The following is a 20255-nucleotide window of genomic DNA, read 5'->3' on the forward strand; positions in this document are numbered from 1 at the left end:
TTTTTTAAGCCAGATGATATCCAGGTTTATTTTATGATGCACAGCTTTCTTGCTAAACTCTTTGAACTTTGGTGAAAATGTTTCACTGCCTGAGAATGGGGCTTCCATAAGTAGTGTGGCAGAAAATGCATAGGTCTTGGATTCTATTCCTGTTTCTGCTACTAATCATTAGTTCTATAACTCTGAGCAAGTGATTCCCTGTCTCTGAGCCTCAGATCCCTCATCTGTGGAGTGAAGGAGCAGCATTTTGAAGACAGCTTCCTCAGAGCATTGCTGGATACTTATATAACATTAGCATATACTTATATACAGATAAGTGATTTGAAGAGAATGTTTTCAGAGGTGAAATGGTCAAAAACAAGTTTGGGAGACTGGATGAAGCTACGTTTTTAAAATTTTCTTTCTGAATGAATTTATGGAGTTTTTTATATGCCATTGGAAGAGGAGATCTCAAATGTAGTGCTTTCCACATTTGTTTGACCTGTAAACCATTTTTATTTTTGTTTCTATCACTGAACATCTCTAAAAGTTTGTGTTCCAAGGATCAAACTTTAGAAAACACTGAATTAAAGGCTGTTTGAGAGGCATTGTTTGCAGTGGCAACAATGTGGAAATAAGTTGGGTAGCCACTGCTAACCTCCCTTTCCTCAGGAAATGCTAGGCAGCCCTATAAAGAGCAGAGCAGATCCATGTGTGTTGGCATGGAAAATTTCCAACATGTCTCATTAAATGCAAAGAGCAAGATGCAAACTTTATAAAATGTTCCCATTTGTGTGTGTGTGTGTGTGTGTGTGTGTGTGTGCTTGAGTGCAGGTAGAGGTGAGTGGATACAACTTGCATAGCAAGTTTCTCAGTGCATATATAAGAAACCTCAGAGGATTCCTTGCAGAGTGGTACTGAGGGTGGAGATAAAGGGCATTTTTACTTTTCATTTTATACCATTAAATTTTTTTGAACTTTATTTTTACCAACTCATGTATTATTTTTATAATTTAAAAAAAAACACACAAATTTTAAAAGCTCTCTGGAAACCTTTTAAATCAACTTTTGTGATTTTGTGGTTTCTTGAGCCCCAAATTGAGGCTAATTTAAGCCTGTCTTCTTGATGAGAAATGTTCCACCTGGATGCCAATTCTTCTATATTTTTCTACCCTGAGACTGCAGGCACAGTTGGATGACTGAGCACCCTGAGGAGTAACTGGCCCCTGTCTTTGGGGGCTCACATTATGAGTTTCCAAATGCAGGCCAAAGAACCAAGCCATAGGAGCATGAATGGAACATGGCATTCTACTGTAGGCAAACATTAACAAGCAAATCATGACTAAGGACCGAATCCCAGAATCCAAAAACATCTAAGCTGGATCTTTCTACAGAGAAGAAATCCGACATCCAAAGGAGAAAAATTGAAGACCATACTACAGATCTCAGATCTGGGACTCCTGATTCTAAGTCCAGGAGAATTTATACCATGCGATGTTGTCTTTCCAAAGTGGGAAGGATGCTCCCCTCACCCAAACCCCTGAGCCATCCACAAGGAAACAGGAGAATGTTCCTGGCTTGAAGGCTTTAAAGCTGACCAAAGCTAGACACAGTGGACTGAAGAAATAAAGTCCAACCAGAAAAGGCAGAACTGAAATTGAGGAGAAGGCAAATTTTTGTCGCTAATTTAGCTAATCTTGAAGGTGATGAAAATTCGGGAGAGAAGGCACCAAGATAAAGAAACAGAGTGCTGGCTTCAGCAGCACACATACAAAAATTGGAACAATATAGAGATTAGCACAGCCCTTGTGTAAGGATAACATACAAATTCATGAAGTGGCCCATATGAAAGAAAGGAAGAAGAAAGAACAAAGGAAAGAAATAAGAAAAGAAAAGAAAAGAAAAGAAAAGAAAAGAAAAAAAGAAAAGAAAAGAAAAGAAAAAAGAAAAGAAGGAAGGAAGAAAAGAAAGACACAAATCAAAAGATCAAGACAAATTTGTGCTGATAAAGGAAACTGGTGAGAGTAATTTCACCAGTTGCCTTTGGCATCTGCTCTACATACCTGGGAGGAATTAACTTCTCAACTAGTTATACATGTTGTAAACTTTGTGGTAACTGTGAAGCAGAAGAATAGCATAGGTGGAGAATGAACTTTCCATCTAAGTGAATTGTCTGAAGGATGGAAGGTCTTTTTTTCAATTCTGGTACTTCTATGTATTTTTACAATGCTTATGGAAATCTTTATAAAAAGAACTATATGTCCCCCAGCCTTGTTAAACAGAATCTGCTGCACACCATTTAACCTTTTCCTAAAGTTTTTATTTATTTCTTTGTTTTTACATCCGAAAAAGAAATCCTTTTTCTGGGTTTTTGTACAGAGAGGCCCTTGGAACTGTTAAGGTATAATGGTTCTGCCCCCTTGTTTTCTGTTCATTACATTTGTATTCTGTATAGGTTTTACAAAGCACTATTAGATCAGAAGGAATATGTTCCATTCTAGGAACAGTGAGGAATAAGATGTGGGGGGGCAGGGTGGCACAAGGAAAAAGGATATATGAAGAGGTAGAGTATTTTCTCTTTTGACTCTACTTCTGAATTATTCCATTTCTTTTTTTTCTCCTTTACAAGTAAGTCATTTTTACAATAGACAAGTTTGTTATTTTTGCATAAAGCAAATAATAGAACAGGTAAGTAAAACTGAGAAAATAGCACCCTGATACGGGTCCTGCATCTGATAGGAATCCAAGGGTATTTGGGATTGTTATTATTGCCATTTACAGATGAAAAAACTGAGGTCCCAGAGAGGTTTAACAGACTTGTCTAATGCCGCACAGGGAATTAGCGGTAGAACCTGAGTGTGAAACTGGGTGCTTTTGTTCCTAGGCCACCATACCCTCCACCTGGCAATGTAAGCCCCTGCTGAAATGTAGCCTATCCTGAGTTCCAACCTCAGCATGTTCTTCACTGAGAGTCAGTCAATCCATCTGTCTATCTTTTTTTCCCTACTCTCATTATACCTTGTCCTAGCAATCTCTGCTCCCTTCTAAGTTGCTGTTTTTACTGTATCATGGGCTTGAAAGTCAAACCTCAACTCCATACAAAACATGCTATAGTAGAAGAGGAATAAAAATCTCTCCGTATGCAGTATTGAGACATTTCCTCTGATAAAGGCATGAGCCTTAGTCCATGGTCAGGGGGAAGCCCCTTCCCTTCCTTCCTCATTCCTACCCATGTTCCAGGTAGCTGATATAAACTCTATGATGTACATAGAGTCTGCACATCTGTAGCCAGAGTACTGAAAAGCAAACCTAGATGAGAGTGTATAGCTTCTGTGATGATCTTAACCAGTATAAAAGAGAATTAAGAAAGATAGAAAGGAATAAAGGAGGCAAGATGTGATTTAGGGAAACTTTGTTTCCAAGATTAAGTCTTAAGAGCAGATGTGACATTAGTCAGAGACCTAGACAGGTGACATGGGCAAACAGCATTGGGGTAGTGGGGAAAACTCTGGTGCTCATTCCCTATAATCTGTATCAGACCCCTAGGCTACACCTAACCAGCAGACAATCCAAGTACAAATAATGTACTGTTCTAAAATATGGTTTCTAGGAAGGCCTTTATTTAGCTCTCTTTTCAAAATATTGTCACCTCTAAGTCCCTCCTGCATACAAATTCTGGAATCCCCAGCATTCATGAAATCTGCCGGTCAGTCCTATTTTCCCAGCCACTCTCAGATGGAATCCTCCCCAAGGACAAGTCAAGACATGATGGGTTAAGGCTGCCCAAAGGTTTCCTGATACAGGAGGGAACTTACTTCTTACCTTGCCCTCCAGTGCACCAGTCCTCCAGCAAATAAACACCAGAACCTATGGAAGTCAATCAATCCTCCCTTGTGATCTGACTCACAGACAGTATCTGACATCGGCACACAAACCTACACACACACATGTGCATGCCCTTTAACCCATGGAAAAGAAAGGCATCTGTGTAATCCGTGGAGCCAATTTCTCCATGTTGCAGTGGTATTCACAAGGAGTGGGACTGATAGGAAATGCCTGTGTGCTATGCAGTTAAAAAGATAAAATGACCGGTAAGGTTGGTAATAACCATCCCTGTGAAGAGAGACGAGCAACACTGAAGCCATCATGCTAGGAAAAAGGAATGATTGCTCATATCTTCTTATATTTACTGTCCCCACTGGTCACAGGAATCTCAGACACACTTGGTAATCTACCCTGAGCTCAGCTGAGGCTGGTCAGAAAAAGAATGGAGCCAAGCAGAGATGGGTTTATTTCAGTTCAGGCAGGCATCCAGTCCAGTATTGGGCAGTGTGTCATCGTGGTTCCCAAGCCAGTATGCTTCAGAACTACCCAGGGGACTTTCATACAAAGACATATCCTAGGGCTCCAGTCATACTTGCAGAATCAGAATCAGATGTCTGTGATGTTTTTTAAGCTCCCCAGGTGATTCTGCTGCAGCTTGTCCAGGGACTGGCATTTGGAAACCATGGCAGTGGGGGATATAATAGAAGTATAAGATACAGTTTGTCCTTATGGAACTTATATAAGCAAAAGAGATTAGATTCATTCATAGGAAAGAGATATAATTATTCCCTCATCAATGTTCAAATAGTGCTTTTACACACATCTCTATAGTGCTTTTGTTTCCTTGGGTTGGAAATGTTTGTTAGTCTCTCTCCTTTACAAGCATTCTGTGAACTATTTGAAGCAGGGCTGTGTTTATTCACTGTGGATACATTTATTCACAAAATCATCTAACCACTCACTCATCCCATTATTTCAACAAATATTGAATCTCCAGGGTGCCAGGCGCCGTTCTAGGTGCTGGCAAGCTAGCAGACTGACAAGTAACTTCCTGGAATTTGCATTCTGGAGGGGTAGGGGTGGGGAGCAATAAAATAAACCAATGAATAAGATGAATGCTACAAAGAAAATAAAACAAAGCCATGGGAAAGAGATGAACCAAGAGGGAACATTTAATAATACAGTCATGGGAGGCTTCTCTAAGTCCATAACATTCGAGTTAAACCCCAAATGATGACACAGTGTTAGTGGCATGAACATCTGGAAAGAGCACCCAAGGCAGAAACAGAAAGTATAAAGTCTTGCCTGCTGGAATGAACTGGGGACTGCAGAAATGGAGAGCAGGTGGGGAAGGCTGATCCCAGTGGCTAGCAGGAGAGAGCAGGATGTGGCTGGAGAAGTGGGCAGAGAACAAACAACAAGCAGTCTTATAAGCCATAGGGAGAGGGGGTTTACTTTATCTTATATTTCTGTTTGATTCTAAGTGTAATAGAGAACCACTGGGTGGTTTTAACCAAGGTGATTAAATAATACGATCTGACTTCCTCCTTTAAAATTCACTGAGTTTTGTGCAGAATGGGTTGCATAGAAGCAAGAAGGGAAGTGGGAAACCAGTTTCAGAAGAACAGACAGGAGACAGTGGGTAAGGCAGAAGGAGTGGTGTGTAAAGAAGCAGCTGGAACAACACACATTTTGGAGTGAAGAGAAAGGAACCAGGGATGACTCCTAGATTAATGAATAAGCCCAATATCTGGACTACAATAATAAACATTCAGTGAATGATTACTGATTGGGTAAATAAGTATAAAACAACTCAACACCAGCATCTCAAACATAATCACATGCCAGCATGTCTGGTGCAGACAAAGTACCCTGTACCGTCTAGAAAGATGTCAGTGTGGATTCAAATTGTCTAGGTAGTGGGATTTGAAATTTGTCTCAAAGATGAGTAATATTGGGATACAGAAGCAAACACTGAAGCAGATTGTAGACCAGAACATAAAAATAAACCTGATATGTTTTGGGGGGCAGGCTATTTCTTTTCTTTTTCTTTTTTTCTTTTTTGGCTCTAGAACTTCTTAAGAGGTGGGAGGTTCAGGGGAAGGATAAAGACAACTGTGTTGGCAAAGCAGAGGATAGAGATACAGTTGATTGAATATAAAAACAGAAGAATATGAAGCCTCTTGAAAACCAGGCAGTAGTTTGGATTCAAAAAGCAACAGAGATCCATTATGGGTTCTTGTCTAGGGAAGCAGTGTGCTGGCAGCAAGTGATTTATGTCTTGAATTTAGATGGCCTGGGGCTGGAAGTCAGTGACACAACACTGTGAGGCAGCAGATCAGATAGAATTACAGTAATCTAAGTCCTGGGCTCAGCAAACTATCCTCTCTGGAAAAACATAATAAAACAAACAAACAAAAAAGCAAATAAACAACTGCAATGTTCCAAGACTGGGCTCCAACTCAGAATACATACAAACATTGCAGAGGTTCTTGGAGCTTACCGGGGAGGTGGGAGAGGGGGGCAGCACAGTAGAAGAAGTGGGAGGTGGTCAGTGGGAGAAAGTAAGTTAGCCTTGACTCAATAAAGCAGACTCACTAAAGCTTGAAGAAGACACAGAAGTTTTTAGCTGCAGGTGGCTGGGTGTCCTGGGCCAATTTGTTTATTTTCTTTCTTCAGATTCCAAATCTAAGTAGAATTCTTGGTCCTTCCCAGCACATTGCAGCTGCCATGAGTGGGTCATGTCTATTGGGAACATCCTCCTTGGTGATCAGAGATTCAGAGACCAGCCATGACCCAACCCCAGCCTCCCACTCAGTAGAGAGTGGAAGAGAAGTGAGACTTTTTTCTTTTCACACTCAAGATGCTTCTGGAACATGGCTTTTCCCATGATATATATACCACAAATCTAAAAATTTGAGGACCTTGCCTCCCCACCCATGTCCCTAACAGGTCAGTGAACTATACCTGGTCACTTAGAAGTGGACACCACAGAAAAGGGTGGTGGACTATGGAGTTAGGCCTTCTGAATGGAAAGGAAATGACAGAATTAAAGAGAATGGCAACAGCAGGCTGTGGTAGAAACTTATCATCTTATAGCCCAGAAGTTGTCTGGCTTCTCCAACCCAGGACATCAGTGGAAGCAGGCCCGACATCCAGTCAGGTAGTAATAAAAATCCAGATTCTGCTAAAGAGGCTGGAATGGTTTCAAATGATAACTATCTGCTCAGGGGCCCTGTGAAGCTTAGTTCATTGGAAATTATTCATGGTCAGGCAGCACTGGGCCACTTAGATGACCATGCAGCAGTCTGTTCCCTGTGGTTCAGCACAGATGGCAACTTATATTCCCCTATTTGTTTTTGAAGCATGACAACTAGTATCAAGGATGCAGTCTACTGACACAGAGCCAGGGACTTGGCATGTTCTTTCCCACCCCAAGAACTCTCTGTATGCTAAGAATGCCACATGTGCATGCACACACTTATCAACCATTCAACAGATATTTCTTGAGCACTTAATACATGTCAGACATGATGCTAGGACCTAGGTACACAAAGATGAATATGACAGGGTCCCTTACGGCTCGGGGAAGACAGCCAGGTACAATACATCACACTCTGTAGAATATCGCAGTATTGTTTCAGAGAGAGGAGCTCAACTCAGGTTGGGGTAGTTAGAGAAATTTTACCAAAGATGATATACTTGTGCTGTCTCTTAAAGAAAAGGAAGGATTTTTTTCCAATCAAAAAGTAGTGAAAAAGAAACTCCCAGAAAAAGAACTAGTGTGTAAAAGGTATAACATCTGGAAGGAGTCTAGGGAAGGGTCCAGGGTTAACAAGAAGTTTCATATGGCCAGCAGCAATTGCAGAGAAAATGAAAGTGGCTCGGTCAGCTGAGAACAGATTGTGAAAGGCCTTTGCTAAGGGGTCAGGATTCCTGAATAAGATAGAGGCATAATCAACAGTGCATTAGAAACAAACAGATGCTGACATCTGGGACCAAGGACTTAGGAATGCCTAATTGTGGCCAGCAGATCACATGTCCTCCCCTTGACATTTTCCAAAGCACTTGCACACAAGTGACATGATTATTGGTGTGCAAGCCCTATATTATCCCAATTCAGGACTCATCAGGAGACGTTTCACAGCAACATGTGGCTTAGGCTCAAAGACCTATGTAGGATCTTCTGTTTTCTCTGGACCAAACACAGGGGTATGTGTGCGGGCACAAAATAAGAGAAAAAGAAGGGAATTGTGTGATCAGGACCTGCCTTAACCCTTAATCCTGCTACCTGTGCCAAAAGAGCTGTGGCTAGATCGCCCTCTGGAGGCAGGAGGCAGAAAAACAGCAAATCTGGGTGCAATGAACCTCAGTGTGGTGACTGAGATTAAACATTATCCTCAGTAACACATAGAGGGTGATATTCTGCTCCCAGTTCTCCCCTGTGGCCTGTCAGTGTGATCTCTGAAAGACTCCTAGGTATAAACAAGGCTGTTTCTTCACCACAGGAGCCTGTTGAGTGTGGTTCCTTCCACACCCCAAATGTGAACTAACCCCACCACAAGTCTTTCAGGTGTTTCACTGTTCCAAATTTCCAGGAGATGTATGCAAGATGCACAACAATATTACTGCACCCCAGCACCCAACCCAGCTTCAAAATACAAAAAATATATAACCAAAGCATTGCATTTCCCAAACAAAAGCTAATTCCCATTTTCTTGCCAGTCTGAAATATAGCAGAGTTGTAAATACCTATAAAAGGAGAAAAAAGAGAACCCTAAAATAATTAGGAAGAAACTTGCCATTGAGCTGACTTGGTCACCATATGCAAATTTCATAGAAACTCAAAGCTTTAATGGATCTGCTCAGGTCTGAGGCACATGGCAATAGAGGCCATCCAAGGTAATAACCTTTAAACTCAGTGATGTGACTCCCTAGCACCCAGGAAGTGAAGGCTGGAATGGGAATGGACTGCAAATAGCCCTGGCGAGTGAAGGGTAGAATGGGAAGGGACTGCAAATAGCCCTGGCTTATTAGATTATCAATTCTGGAGATCATCTCCAAAAGCCAAATGAGAACAGTGTCCTCAAAGTTTCTTGTCCCTGGACATTGAGCTTCACTTCCCCAATTGCCGCCCAAATATCCTCTTCGATCACCAGGTTTCCTCCTGAAGCAAGGCTTGACTTCCTCAAATAATAATATGACATATCACATACCTCTCCTCATGATGTCTCTCCTGATCCTTCTAGCCATAAGTAACCTCTGTTCCCACTTAGAACTCTTCGGGCCCTTATCTGTGTTTTTCTTCTAATTATGTATGTGTGTAACTTCTCTATTCTATTAGAATATTATAAACTCCTTGAGGACAGAACTAGGAACAATTAAAATTGGGATTTCTCTTCCTTATTTATATGAGAAAGAGAAATTCCATAGGGAGTCCTTGGAGTCCTGGGAGTCCTTGGAGTCCTTGGAGTCCTTGGAGTCCAGGGTTATTTCATATCTCCCACTGCTCTCAAACTGACCCCAACCAACCTTGGGGGGTGAGACACAGCTGGCAGAACCGGTCATTTATGCGCAGAGCAGGAAGGGACTTGGGTGGTGTGCTTTGGAGAATGCAAGGAATTTCCCAATTTTGTCCCCAAACCTCCCACCTCCAATACCTGAAATTCCACTAATTTGTAATACATTCCTTTCAGTCTTTGAGGTTTTTCTCTTTTGTAGCCCCCTCTTGACTAAACCCTAAATACCCTATAGAAGGAGAACATCTTAAGTTCTAACCATGCAATGCCTTAGCAAGTGATTCACTGGCTTTAGATGTAAGCAAATTTGACAGGAGTATGTGACTGTGTGAGTGTTTCAAAGGCCAGGCTAATTACAGAAGGGATATAAGAGTAAGGAAACCCATGAGGGGAAAGCTTGTTTGTTTTCTTTACTTTTGTTACCCCAGCACCCTTTATGGTGCTGAAACAGAAGATGCTCAATGAATGTTGAAGATATGGATGAATGAGTAAATGAATGATGGGGAGAAGTCCAGAAGACAAGTATTCTCTAGGGGAAGGTCAATTCCTTATTCTTCTTGTGCGACTTCACAGTATCTTGGACAGCATAAGAAGTGCTGAGGAAACTCGCTGCAACTGATGTATCCCTGCTCTGCAGTTTGGCCTGGCCCAGGAATAGCCTTCCTTGTCTATTAAAAAGTCAGTCTTACCACCAGAGGGCAATGCAGACCAAATTCCGGAGTTTTCTTGTCTAAACCCCTGGTGGCTGACAGCAGGGGGCCCCCAAATGCCATTTTGGACCACCAAATAGAGCATTCCCCCCTCCCTGCACACTCGTTAATATCAAAGTCTCATCTAAGCAGCTTTGCTTTTCAGACCTGTAACAGAGACAATAGTTAAAAAGTCATCCTGAACTCCACTCAATCAATAAAAATAGTGGCCTGTATTGGAGGAAAGGAAGAAGAAAAAGAAAACTGCTGGTGGTACTGTTAGCTCACTGTTAGGAACATTCCCTACTATAGTTTTCTAAGCAACACTAAAGTATTATCCCTGTGGAGCCTAAAGCATCCCATAGATGACTCATATTTAATTGATAATTGATATGCAGCAAGTACCATGTAATATCTACAAAAAGCACACAGAACCTTTCTCAGGATTGATGCCAAGCACTAGACTATTATCTAGTATTTGGAATCAAACTGGATCAAGATCTTAGATAGTAGTCTGGCCCCTTCATTATTAAACTGTAAAAAGGAGTTGAGACTAAGAAAGAGACATGCCCATGTCAAACAAGGAAGTAAAATGGATATATATATTAATCTAGATATTGCATCCCACTAGGCATATAGAGTACTGTATTTATTTAGCCTCTCTAAGGCCAACACACATTTTCTCACGTGAGAAAACAGACATAGAAAGGGGTTACACCACTGTACTTTATTTTGCTCATTCTTTTATTCAACATTTACTGAGCTTTTATTTGGGCTGGGAACTATGTGAAACAATAGGGATACTGAGATTATAATATAAGACCTAAATTGAGTGGAACAGATAGAGAGATTATTACAGTTCAATGTAGGGAGAATTTAGCCACAGTTCATCTTTTAAGCCAAGGCTTTTTATTGTACTACATTTGTCTTCTACTACATAGTCAACATCCCTTCCCCAGGGCAGGGCCTGTCTTCTTTGTATCTCCAGTATTTAGACTAGTACTTTATTGTACCCTGTAAATGAGTAGGTGGCCAAATGGATGGATGGATGGATTGGTGGGTGGGAAGAAGAACAAGTAAATCAATTCTAAAGACCATAGGTTGCAAAGGGGAAAGAAATGAAGGAATATTCAGTGAGATAGTAGTAGGCCTAATACAAAATTATGTTCTTATTTTCTGCACAGATATTTGATCTCTTACTATGTTGTAAACCCCTTGAAAGCAAAGAACTTTCCCTGTATATTTTCTATCACCCAAAGAGTCTAGCAGAGTGTTAAGTATCCTCCAGGTACTCAGTAAAAATTTGTGAAATAAAACAGTATCTTTCCATATTTGATTTCATTTTATCTCCTTTGACAACTTTGGACAAGAGAGTGGGTAGAGTTCATCCACCTTTCATGCATAGGGGAAGACAAAGCCACAAAAAAAGTAAAGTGTCTAGGTGGTCTGAACTCTAGGTCTTCAAGACTCAGCTTCTGGGGCAAATCAATGAGAGTATGTAGCCTTTAGAAGAAGCATTCCAGAGGTCACAGTACTGAGGACTTGAGGAGAACCTCCCAGCCTTGTCTGGAAGAAAGCTCCAGGCCTGAGTCCCTGTGAACTAAAGGGGTCCACAGGTATCCAGGCATGTAAGAGACAGGTTACCCACTGCCAAAGAAGGAGAGGTGGGAGCTGGGGCTGGCTGCTCCAGGAGAGAGTGGAGAGGAGGAGGCCAGGGAGTGGGAGCCCAGGGAAAGACCTTGGTGGAGCAGCAAGGATGTCCCTCTACAGCTATCTCAGGAAGCTCAGAAACTGTCCTCACACCTCTCCAGCCCATCAGGGAGAAGAGCAGAGGTCACCCTGGGGGCCTAAGATTGAGTTAGAGGAAGACAGAGCAAATAAGCACAAAAATAACCTATTCCATGCCTGTATTCATGCCCCTTTTAATGAGACTTTGCTCCACTTATCAAGAAGTGGAGTTTATGTCTCATTTCCTCGAATCTTGACTCCCCCAGTGACTTGCTTTGACAACCAGAATATGGTAGATATGCTATAGTATGGTTTCTTAGTTGAGGAAGCAGGACCTACAGCTTCACTCTTGTTCCCTTAGATTAGAATTCTGCCATTACCATGTGACAAGCCTGAGCTAGCCTTCTTGAGAATGAGAGACCACATGAAGAGAGGGGCCTGGATGACAGCAGGCAGTGACCACCAGACATGTGAATGAGGCCATCTCAGACCACCCATTCCCACCACATGAAACACCACATGCCAACTCTGGCACCACCTAGTAGTTTTCCATTTTCTGTCAGGACCTTCTTCCAGAGTTGAGCCCACCCAAATTGTTGGTCCATAGACTTGTGAGGAAATAAAATGGTTGTTGGTTTAAGCAACAAAGTTTTGGTATAAAGAAAAGATTATAATATGTGTGCATGTAGGTTTTTTTTGTCTATGTGAATAATTGAATGCTGTATACATACGAGCATCAGAACTAGTTAAGTGAATAACTGTATACGTAGATTCAAAGACTTAACATACTCTACTTTCAGATTTTGCCTTCTGAATCCATTAATATAAAATTTATTTGGTGGAGTTGACATTACTCCTTTCTTTTCTCTTAGCAAGAGAAAAGAATAGCCATGATTTGGAAGAAATTTACCTAGCTCTTAGGAATGCCAAAGATGTAATGGAAGGGTCCAATTCATTGGTTTTTCTTCAATGAACAGAAGGCCTTACAGTTTGATGTCAAGGAACTGAACTGAAAATCACACAATTGCTGCTTGAGGCCTGGTTTTAACATTTGCTGTATTCTTTAGCATGATCAGTTTCTTCTCTCTGGACCTCAGTTTCCCTATCTGTAAGTGAAAGCTTCCATTTGATAATCTCTAGTCCTCTTTCACCAATAACATTCCTTGAGTTTGTTGTTGATGAGACTGTTTTAACCCTTTCATGGCATATTCCTTTAAGTTTATAAACAGCAGTACATATGGATGGGAAGTCCATCTGTCCCTCTGGGGAACAGAAAATAGGACTTAGGGAGTTGAGACCACTTAGGTTATACTGTAAAGCAGGAGAGGAATCAGAGATAGAATATATATGTACCATAACTGCATTTTGGAGATTGGCTTGGACATCCAGGTTATGCCGATGTGGAGACTTGCATGTAATCTGAGGTTGGAACTCACAAGACATGATGTTTTATAAGATGATCCTGAGTAGGCCTCAGAAATAGCTGTGGAAAAAGATTACTTTTCATCTTGTCGTAAGTCTGATTAGAATGTATGAGAATAAATCATGCCTGCTTTCTCTGTCCTCCATCTATTGCCACTATTTTTTTGATGTTGGTAATAATCAACTTTCATGGAAGGTCTATCTTCCTTACCACCTTACTGGCAACATTATTTATTTCACTTTAAATTTGAAGAAATTAAAATTCAGAATGGTGGGGTAAATTGCCCAGTGTCACATAATTAGGAATTTCAAAGCCGGGAAATGACCCCAAATTTGTCTGATTCTAAAACTTACAACCTTTTCTACCACATCATTCAGTCCCTGGCACCATCTAAGAGTCTTCTGTTTCCTGCCATAATCTTCTCCCAGAGCTAAGGCCAACCAAGGGACTCTGCCCAGAAGAACACACACAGAGCACCTAGGTCATAGGGCTGTCATGAAAACTGAGATGCCTATGAACAGGGACATAGCATTTCTTGATATGGCTGTTTCACTTCCACATTGGATAGAATCTGGATTGGATCTACTTCAGCCTAAATTCTAACCCTCTAGAAAATCAAGATGATTATATAATTCCAGTGAATAAAGAAACATGAATGACTACAGAAGCTTGGAGCCCCTGTCTGAAGCTTCATAAGATGTGGCTTCAGTCCCTTGTCCCAAACAAAAAGCAGTCAGAGATCACTATATTTTAAGCACATGTGCAAGAACATGGTCCCCAACCCAGGAGAGCTTAACCTGTAGTCAACATAAAAATACACAAAACATGTAAATGCTGAGCTTTGTGGAATGAACTTACAGTACAAAATAATGAAAAAAGAAAGATCCTTAAGAACTAGAGGGAAAAGTGAAGATTTCATGGAACAAGAGAAGTTTGAGCTGAGTCTTGGAGGAAAAAAATTGACCAGAGAAGAAGGAAAGGCCCTTGTTAGCCTAGTGTTAGCATTGGGAACATGAGAAAAAGCTTGAGTTAGAGGAATGACCAGACTTATATAGAGGACAGTGAGAAGATAAACTTCTCTGGGGCCTGGGTGGTAGGGGGAAATGATGGTGAAGGGCCTCATAGTGGGCGGTAAAGCCAGAAGTCAGCAAAAGAGAGAAACCTGGCACCTAGGTCCCATCCAACCCATCTATCTCACTTTCTAGAAGACTGAAGCCACGTTCCTCTGCCCATACAAACCAATAGGCAGACATATGCATGTATACATGCACACACACATACACATACACACCCTACTTGGTGTTTGTTCCTGTCAGAAACCAGCCTGTGAGATTGTTGTGGATTCCAGAGGAGGGTGGGAAGGGCCAAGATAGCAGATCATTGAGGCTCTAATTATATATCTTTGAGGTGGAAATTTAGTAAAACCACAGACTTGGAACAACATAAAAGTGTATAAAACAGTCTCATCCATTCATTATGCAAAGGAATTGCTCATTTATGGAGTTTGGATTACAGTAGAGAGCTCATAAAGCAAAACCATGGCACTTTATGGAATCCCATAAGTACCAGCATGTTCTTGTTGTGAAGAGCACACCTATTGCATGTAGCTTAACCAGTGTTAGTGGTGGGTCTCCCACCCACTGAGGAATGGCCCCACAGTGCCATCCACCTCCAGGAATGATGAAGAAGAACAAGAACCAAGAGAAGCTAGCTGAGAGGACAACTACCTGTAACAATTCTGAGATCATAGGGAAAAGGTCCCATCAAAGAACTATTTATTATGAGAAAAATATATAAATAGCATAAATATTGTCATGCTGAGGGCAAAGGACTTAGAAAAAGGAGATAAGAATTAGCTACTGCCATATGCACTGACAGTCACCTGTTTGTGATTCATGGGATTCCCTGAAACCTGGATCCCCCACTTAAAAAAAATCTTGACTCTAACTCACCTTAGTTTTTCTACATTTCATTATCTATTTTTCTTTTACTTTACATTAAAATTGCCTTGGGAAATGATTAAGTCACTAAAAGAGCACTTCTTAAAGTATGTTTTTGTGGAATACTAGTTTAAAAGAAAAAAAAAAGTTCTGGTGGATAAATACATTTGGGAAACTCAAATTAAATTCACACTCCATACCACCCCCTTGGAATGTATAGTGAATATTAACATTAATGTGTTAAATGCTCTGAGAAGTCTTGCAATAAAGAAATTTAAACTTGTTTAACTTTGACTGGCTGTTTCTGAAATCCAAGTAATCAAGACATTTTTGTTTATTTTGTTTTTTATTTACAAAACTACTATAGTTGACCCTTGAACAATGAGGGTTCAGGGGTTCTGGCCAGCCTCCACTTCCTTATCAAAAATCTGTGAATAACTTTTGACTCTCCGAAAACTTAAGTAATAATAACCTATTATTGACCAGAAACCTTACCGATAACATAAAGCCAATGAATACGTGTTTTGTATGTTATATGTATTATATACTGTATTCTTACAATAAGGTCAGTTGAAGAAAACTTAATTAAGAAAACCATAAAAGAAAATCCCTTTACAGTACTATCCTGTATTTGTAAAATGTGTGTGTGTGTATGTGTATGTGTGTGTGTATGTGTGTGTGTGTGTGTGTGTGTGTGTGTGTGTGTGTATAAGTGGACCCACACAGTTCAAACCTGTGTTGTTCAAGGGTCACCTTTATTATCATCTAGAGGAACAAATGTTTTCTTAAAGAAGCTTTGGGAAATGATGACCTTTGAGGCTTTTTTTCCAATTTCTGTCTTTGGGTATAAATTTAAAAATTGTTCAGTGACTTTTCAACACCTATTGCTTGATCCTTTTGTTTTGGTGCAGCCTGCTAAAGTTCTGCCCTAATCCTCTTATATAGAGACAAAGAGATATGATTACTCATAAAAAGATATGATTAACAGGTTTCTGAATGGAACCAGAGGACTCTTGAACTGCTGGTTTTCTGTGACTTAAAAAGTCATGTTGTAGTCCCCAGAGATAAGAATGGAATCAGAGTGCTCTGATCAGGAACATTCAGCCACATGCAGGTACCAAAGGAAACACATGTTAAAGTATCCTGTGTATGTATGTTAGAAAGCAATGGTGAAACTGGAAACAACCCAAAAACAAGCAAATGGATAAATAAATTGTAGTTTATCTATACAAAGGGTATACCAATCAAATGGAATAAACTATGACACAGACACAACACGAATAAAACTCAACGGCATTATGTTGAGTGAAAAAAGAGTATACACTGTAAGATTCATACATATAAAACTCTAAGAAATTCATATAATCTCTAGTGACAGAAAGTAGATGAATAGTTGCCTAGGGGTAGGAGCAAAGGGAGGGAAGAATTGCAAAGGGGCACCAGGAAATTTGGGGGAGTGGGTGATGGAAATGTTTGAAATCTTAATTGTGGTGACAGTTTGTAGGGGTTTACATATGGCAAGACTCATAAAAATTATATACTTACATATGTGAAGTTTGTTGAATATAAGCAAAATCTCAAAGAGTTGTAAAAATAAAATAAATGACAAAATATATAAAAAATAAATATTTTTCTCTAGAAAAAAATTAAAATAACAAGAAATCTATGCCTGGCTTGCCTCTGGTTAATGTTTCTGCTTATCAAGACTTTCAGATAATCACAAGTTGCTATGAAAGTAAATGAATGAGTTGAGAACTCCCATGAGCTCCATTTTTTAGACACTGACCTCTATGTTCCTTTATAGGCCACACAGACAAAAGTAACTCTGTCTTTCATTATTTTCTCATCAATGGAAGAGGCTTTGAAAGAATTCCATCTGGTTCCTAGAAATTTCGGGAACACAGAAAAAGGGGTCTGTCCATTGGCTTTTCTTTGATAGCAAGGTTTCACCAGAGCTAGTGTGGTCTAGGGGGATGAACTACGTTGATGTTTCCAGTCAAGCTTTGGCTCACCTTTCCTGGCTGTACTTCTTTGGTGGGGTCATTTTTTCTCTGTGTATTTGAAGAGTCAGGCACTTCAGAGATGTGACAGATTTAAAGGATTAAAAAGAAAGCCCACCTTGGGAAAACTAAGGCAGTAAAAGAGTTTCCTCATTCCTAAAATGAAAAGATGGGAAAGTGCCTTCTTATTCTGACATTTTATGATTCTTTGAATTTTTCTTTGCAACTCAGAATGACACTGTGAGCACTCTAAATGGGTGGAGGAGTCTGAGGAAGAGGAAAGAGATGGATGGGAATAAGAGAAATGGATGAGTGTTAAGAGTCTGGTCTTCATTGTCAGACAGACCTTAGCTTCACCCCTGGATGGTAACAAGCCATGGTGAGCAATTCGCAGCTTCTCTGCAAACTAGAGTTATTAATAACTATCATACAGTTATTCTCAAAAGTAAAAGAAAAACAAAAGTTTGCAAAATTACCCAGGAGAATGCATATATTAGGGGCAAAATGTCAATTTCTTCCCCACCCTCCAGAGACAAATAGCCTAAAAAAACATTTTGCTAAGAAGAGCCCTACAAATGTACTAGCAAATGCAAGTTTGAGGTATCCCAAATCCTCAGAACTGATTCATGGCACAACCTAAGCCTTCCTCAAACCATGAGGAGCCTAGATTTCTATCTTTGCTTAGCTGAACAACTTACAGCGTTTTTCCTTGGTGACTCATTGCCTCTGGGAGGGAGCCCACAATTTAGCAGGACTTTTTTTCCCCCATCCATGAGGCTCTCTCCTTCCATCCCACTTTCGCAGGTTGTACAGGACTGCTTCTGGTTTTTTGCACTTCTATTGCCCACCATCTCCATTCCATCTCCAACCGTGTTTCCTTTCTTTCCCCTCTTTGCCTTTTAGGGGCCAGCCCAGATCTAAGACATCTCCAGAGATCAGCATGGTGAAAACAGGTGGACGAGGTCAAATGAGGGGACAGAACTTTGTGTGTCCCAGTAAGTTAAGTCTATTAGAGCTGGAATACTCCTGAGGATGTGTATCTATTTCCTGTGGCTGCTATCACAAAGCACCACAAGCCAAGTACTTTTTTGTGATACTTAAAATAACAGGAACTTACTCCCCCACAGTTCTGGAGGACAAAGTCTGAACTCACGGTGTCAGCAGGGCCTCTCCTCTCTGATGGCTCAGAGGCTCAATGGAGGGTCTTCTCTTGCCCTTTCCAGCTTCTGGTGGTTGCAGCAATACTTGATGTTCCTTGGCTATGGACACATCACTCTAGCCTGTGCCTCCACCAACACATGACCTTCTCCCTGTGCATCTCTCTGTCCCTGAGTCTCTGTGATCTTTCTTTCTCTTATAAGGACACCAGTTTTACTGGATTAAGTTTAACCTAATCCAGTATGAACTCATCTTAATTATATCCTCAATGACCCTATTTCCAAATAAGTTCACATTCTGGGGTCTGGATGGACATTAATTTAGGGGAGAAACTATTCAACTCAATATAGCATACCGGATGTCAATTCATATGAAGAGAATAAATCCTAGAGACTAAAGTGCCTTAGTCTAGATTACATGGCCAATTAATGGCAGAGCTAAAACTGGAGTTCAGGCCTTTTGTTCCCATATCCACGGTGATTTCTAAGGCACAAATATATGTCTCCAGGGAGCATCAATTTGGCTCCAAACTCAGGGTGAGGAAAAGGGGTGATTTAATTTGAGAGGTTTTCCTGCACTGAACTAAGATTGTAAAAATAATAACCACTATGTACTAGGCTTTAGAGGCATGGTCTCTAATCTCTACCGCAATAGTTAACATACTCAGAGAGTTTACTATGGGCCAGCCATTATTTTTAGTACTTAAAAGTGTATTAACTTATTTAATCTTCCCAACAAGCTGAAGTCTGAATCCAAAGCCCATGCACTTCCTATAGTATCAAGCTGCCTTAATGAGAATTTAAAGTGAAAAATGGCACTCTAGACAATCCCTCTCCACCACCACAGAATGCTTATGAGTAATTTAAACCTCAGTGGAATTTGAAAATGTTCACCTAGGCTGAGAAATGATATACCACAAAAGACAGGGTTTGTTTGTTTGTTTGTTTTATCCAAAAGCCAGCTGCAAGCCAATTATCTGGGAACCTCCCAAAGCCATATCTTTAAATTTGCCTGTAGATTGAGACAAGGAATGGTCAACTAAGCCCATTCCAGCTGATTGCTGTGGTTTCTGGCCAAGGCAACCGACAAATGTGTATCAGGAGCCTCTGCCAGTCAGCATACAGATGTGGAACAGATCTCTCTGGCATGATGTTTCTCAAAAAATAAGGAGGGGCAAAGAAGAGGATAGTAGCTCAGGGCATCACTGCAAACAGCTTATATTTTAAGGACTGCTAGTTGATCTCAAAGACACTGGCTCAACACTCATTACATGCTGGATGACTATGGGCAGTCATCACTGATTTTCCAATGGCATCAATTAAAAGCAAGGAAAGAGCTCAGTAGGATGCACTGACTCTCAGAGAGAGAGAGAGAGTGCAGAAAGAGGGGAAGGCCATCTCTTCCTGGGCATTTGAGCATGGAAAGTGCTTGTGGATGCCACAGGGGGTTTAAAAAAGGGACTGGAATTTTCTTTGCCTTTGCCACTCCCTTTGTAATGATAGTTCTTATTTGAGGAAAGCATATGTGAAGGATTTGGGCTCTGAAGAGGACTTATTTTAAGATCACAACCTGCGTGCTGAACCAGGTTTTTAGAGAAGTCTGCACATATTCCTACTTGTCTGTATTTGATGCATTAAAAAAGTACTTCTCTCATTAGTAAGGATACTAAGGAAGCAGCAAAGAGCGCTGACCTGGAGCCTTGAGACCTGTAACCCCATAACAACTCTACCACTACCTTGCTATGTGACTTTGGGTAAACTCTTTAACCTCACTGTGTCTGAGATTCCTTTCTCAAGTAAGAATAATGATACATGTTCTTTCCTTCTCCATGGTCAATTATGAGACTCAAATAGGAGAATATGCACAAAAGCATTTTGAAAAGCACGATTTTGGTAGTAAGGACAGAAAGTACTGATGACGAAGAACCTAGAGGAGACACTTGCCCAGCAACTAACCAGCCATGGGAAACTGGGAAAGTCATCATAAAACTTTAA

The 20255-nt window shown here is 40.6% G+C and overlaps 1 non-coding gene across 1 annotated transcript; it reads left to right on the forward strand.

Annotated features, from left to right (window-relative positions):
• The first annotated feature begins 1726 nt into the window (after positions 1-1726).
• On the forward strand, positions 1727-1830 carry LOC122218806. Its single transcript, XR_006202128.1, has one exon. It is a non-coding gene; the product is annotated as a U6 spliceosomal RNA (small nuclear RNA).
• The last annotated feature ends 18425 nt before the right edge of the window (positions 1831-20255 follow it).

This window comes from Panthera leo, chromosome B1 (assembly GCF_018350215.1).
Source record: "Panthera leo isolate Ple1 chromosome B1, P.leo_Ple1_pat1.1, whole genome shotgun sequence".
NCBI classification, from domain to species: domain Eukaryota; kingdom Metazoa; phylum Chordata; class Mammalia; order Carnivora; family Felidae; genus Panthera; species Panthera leo.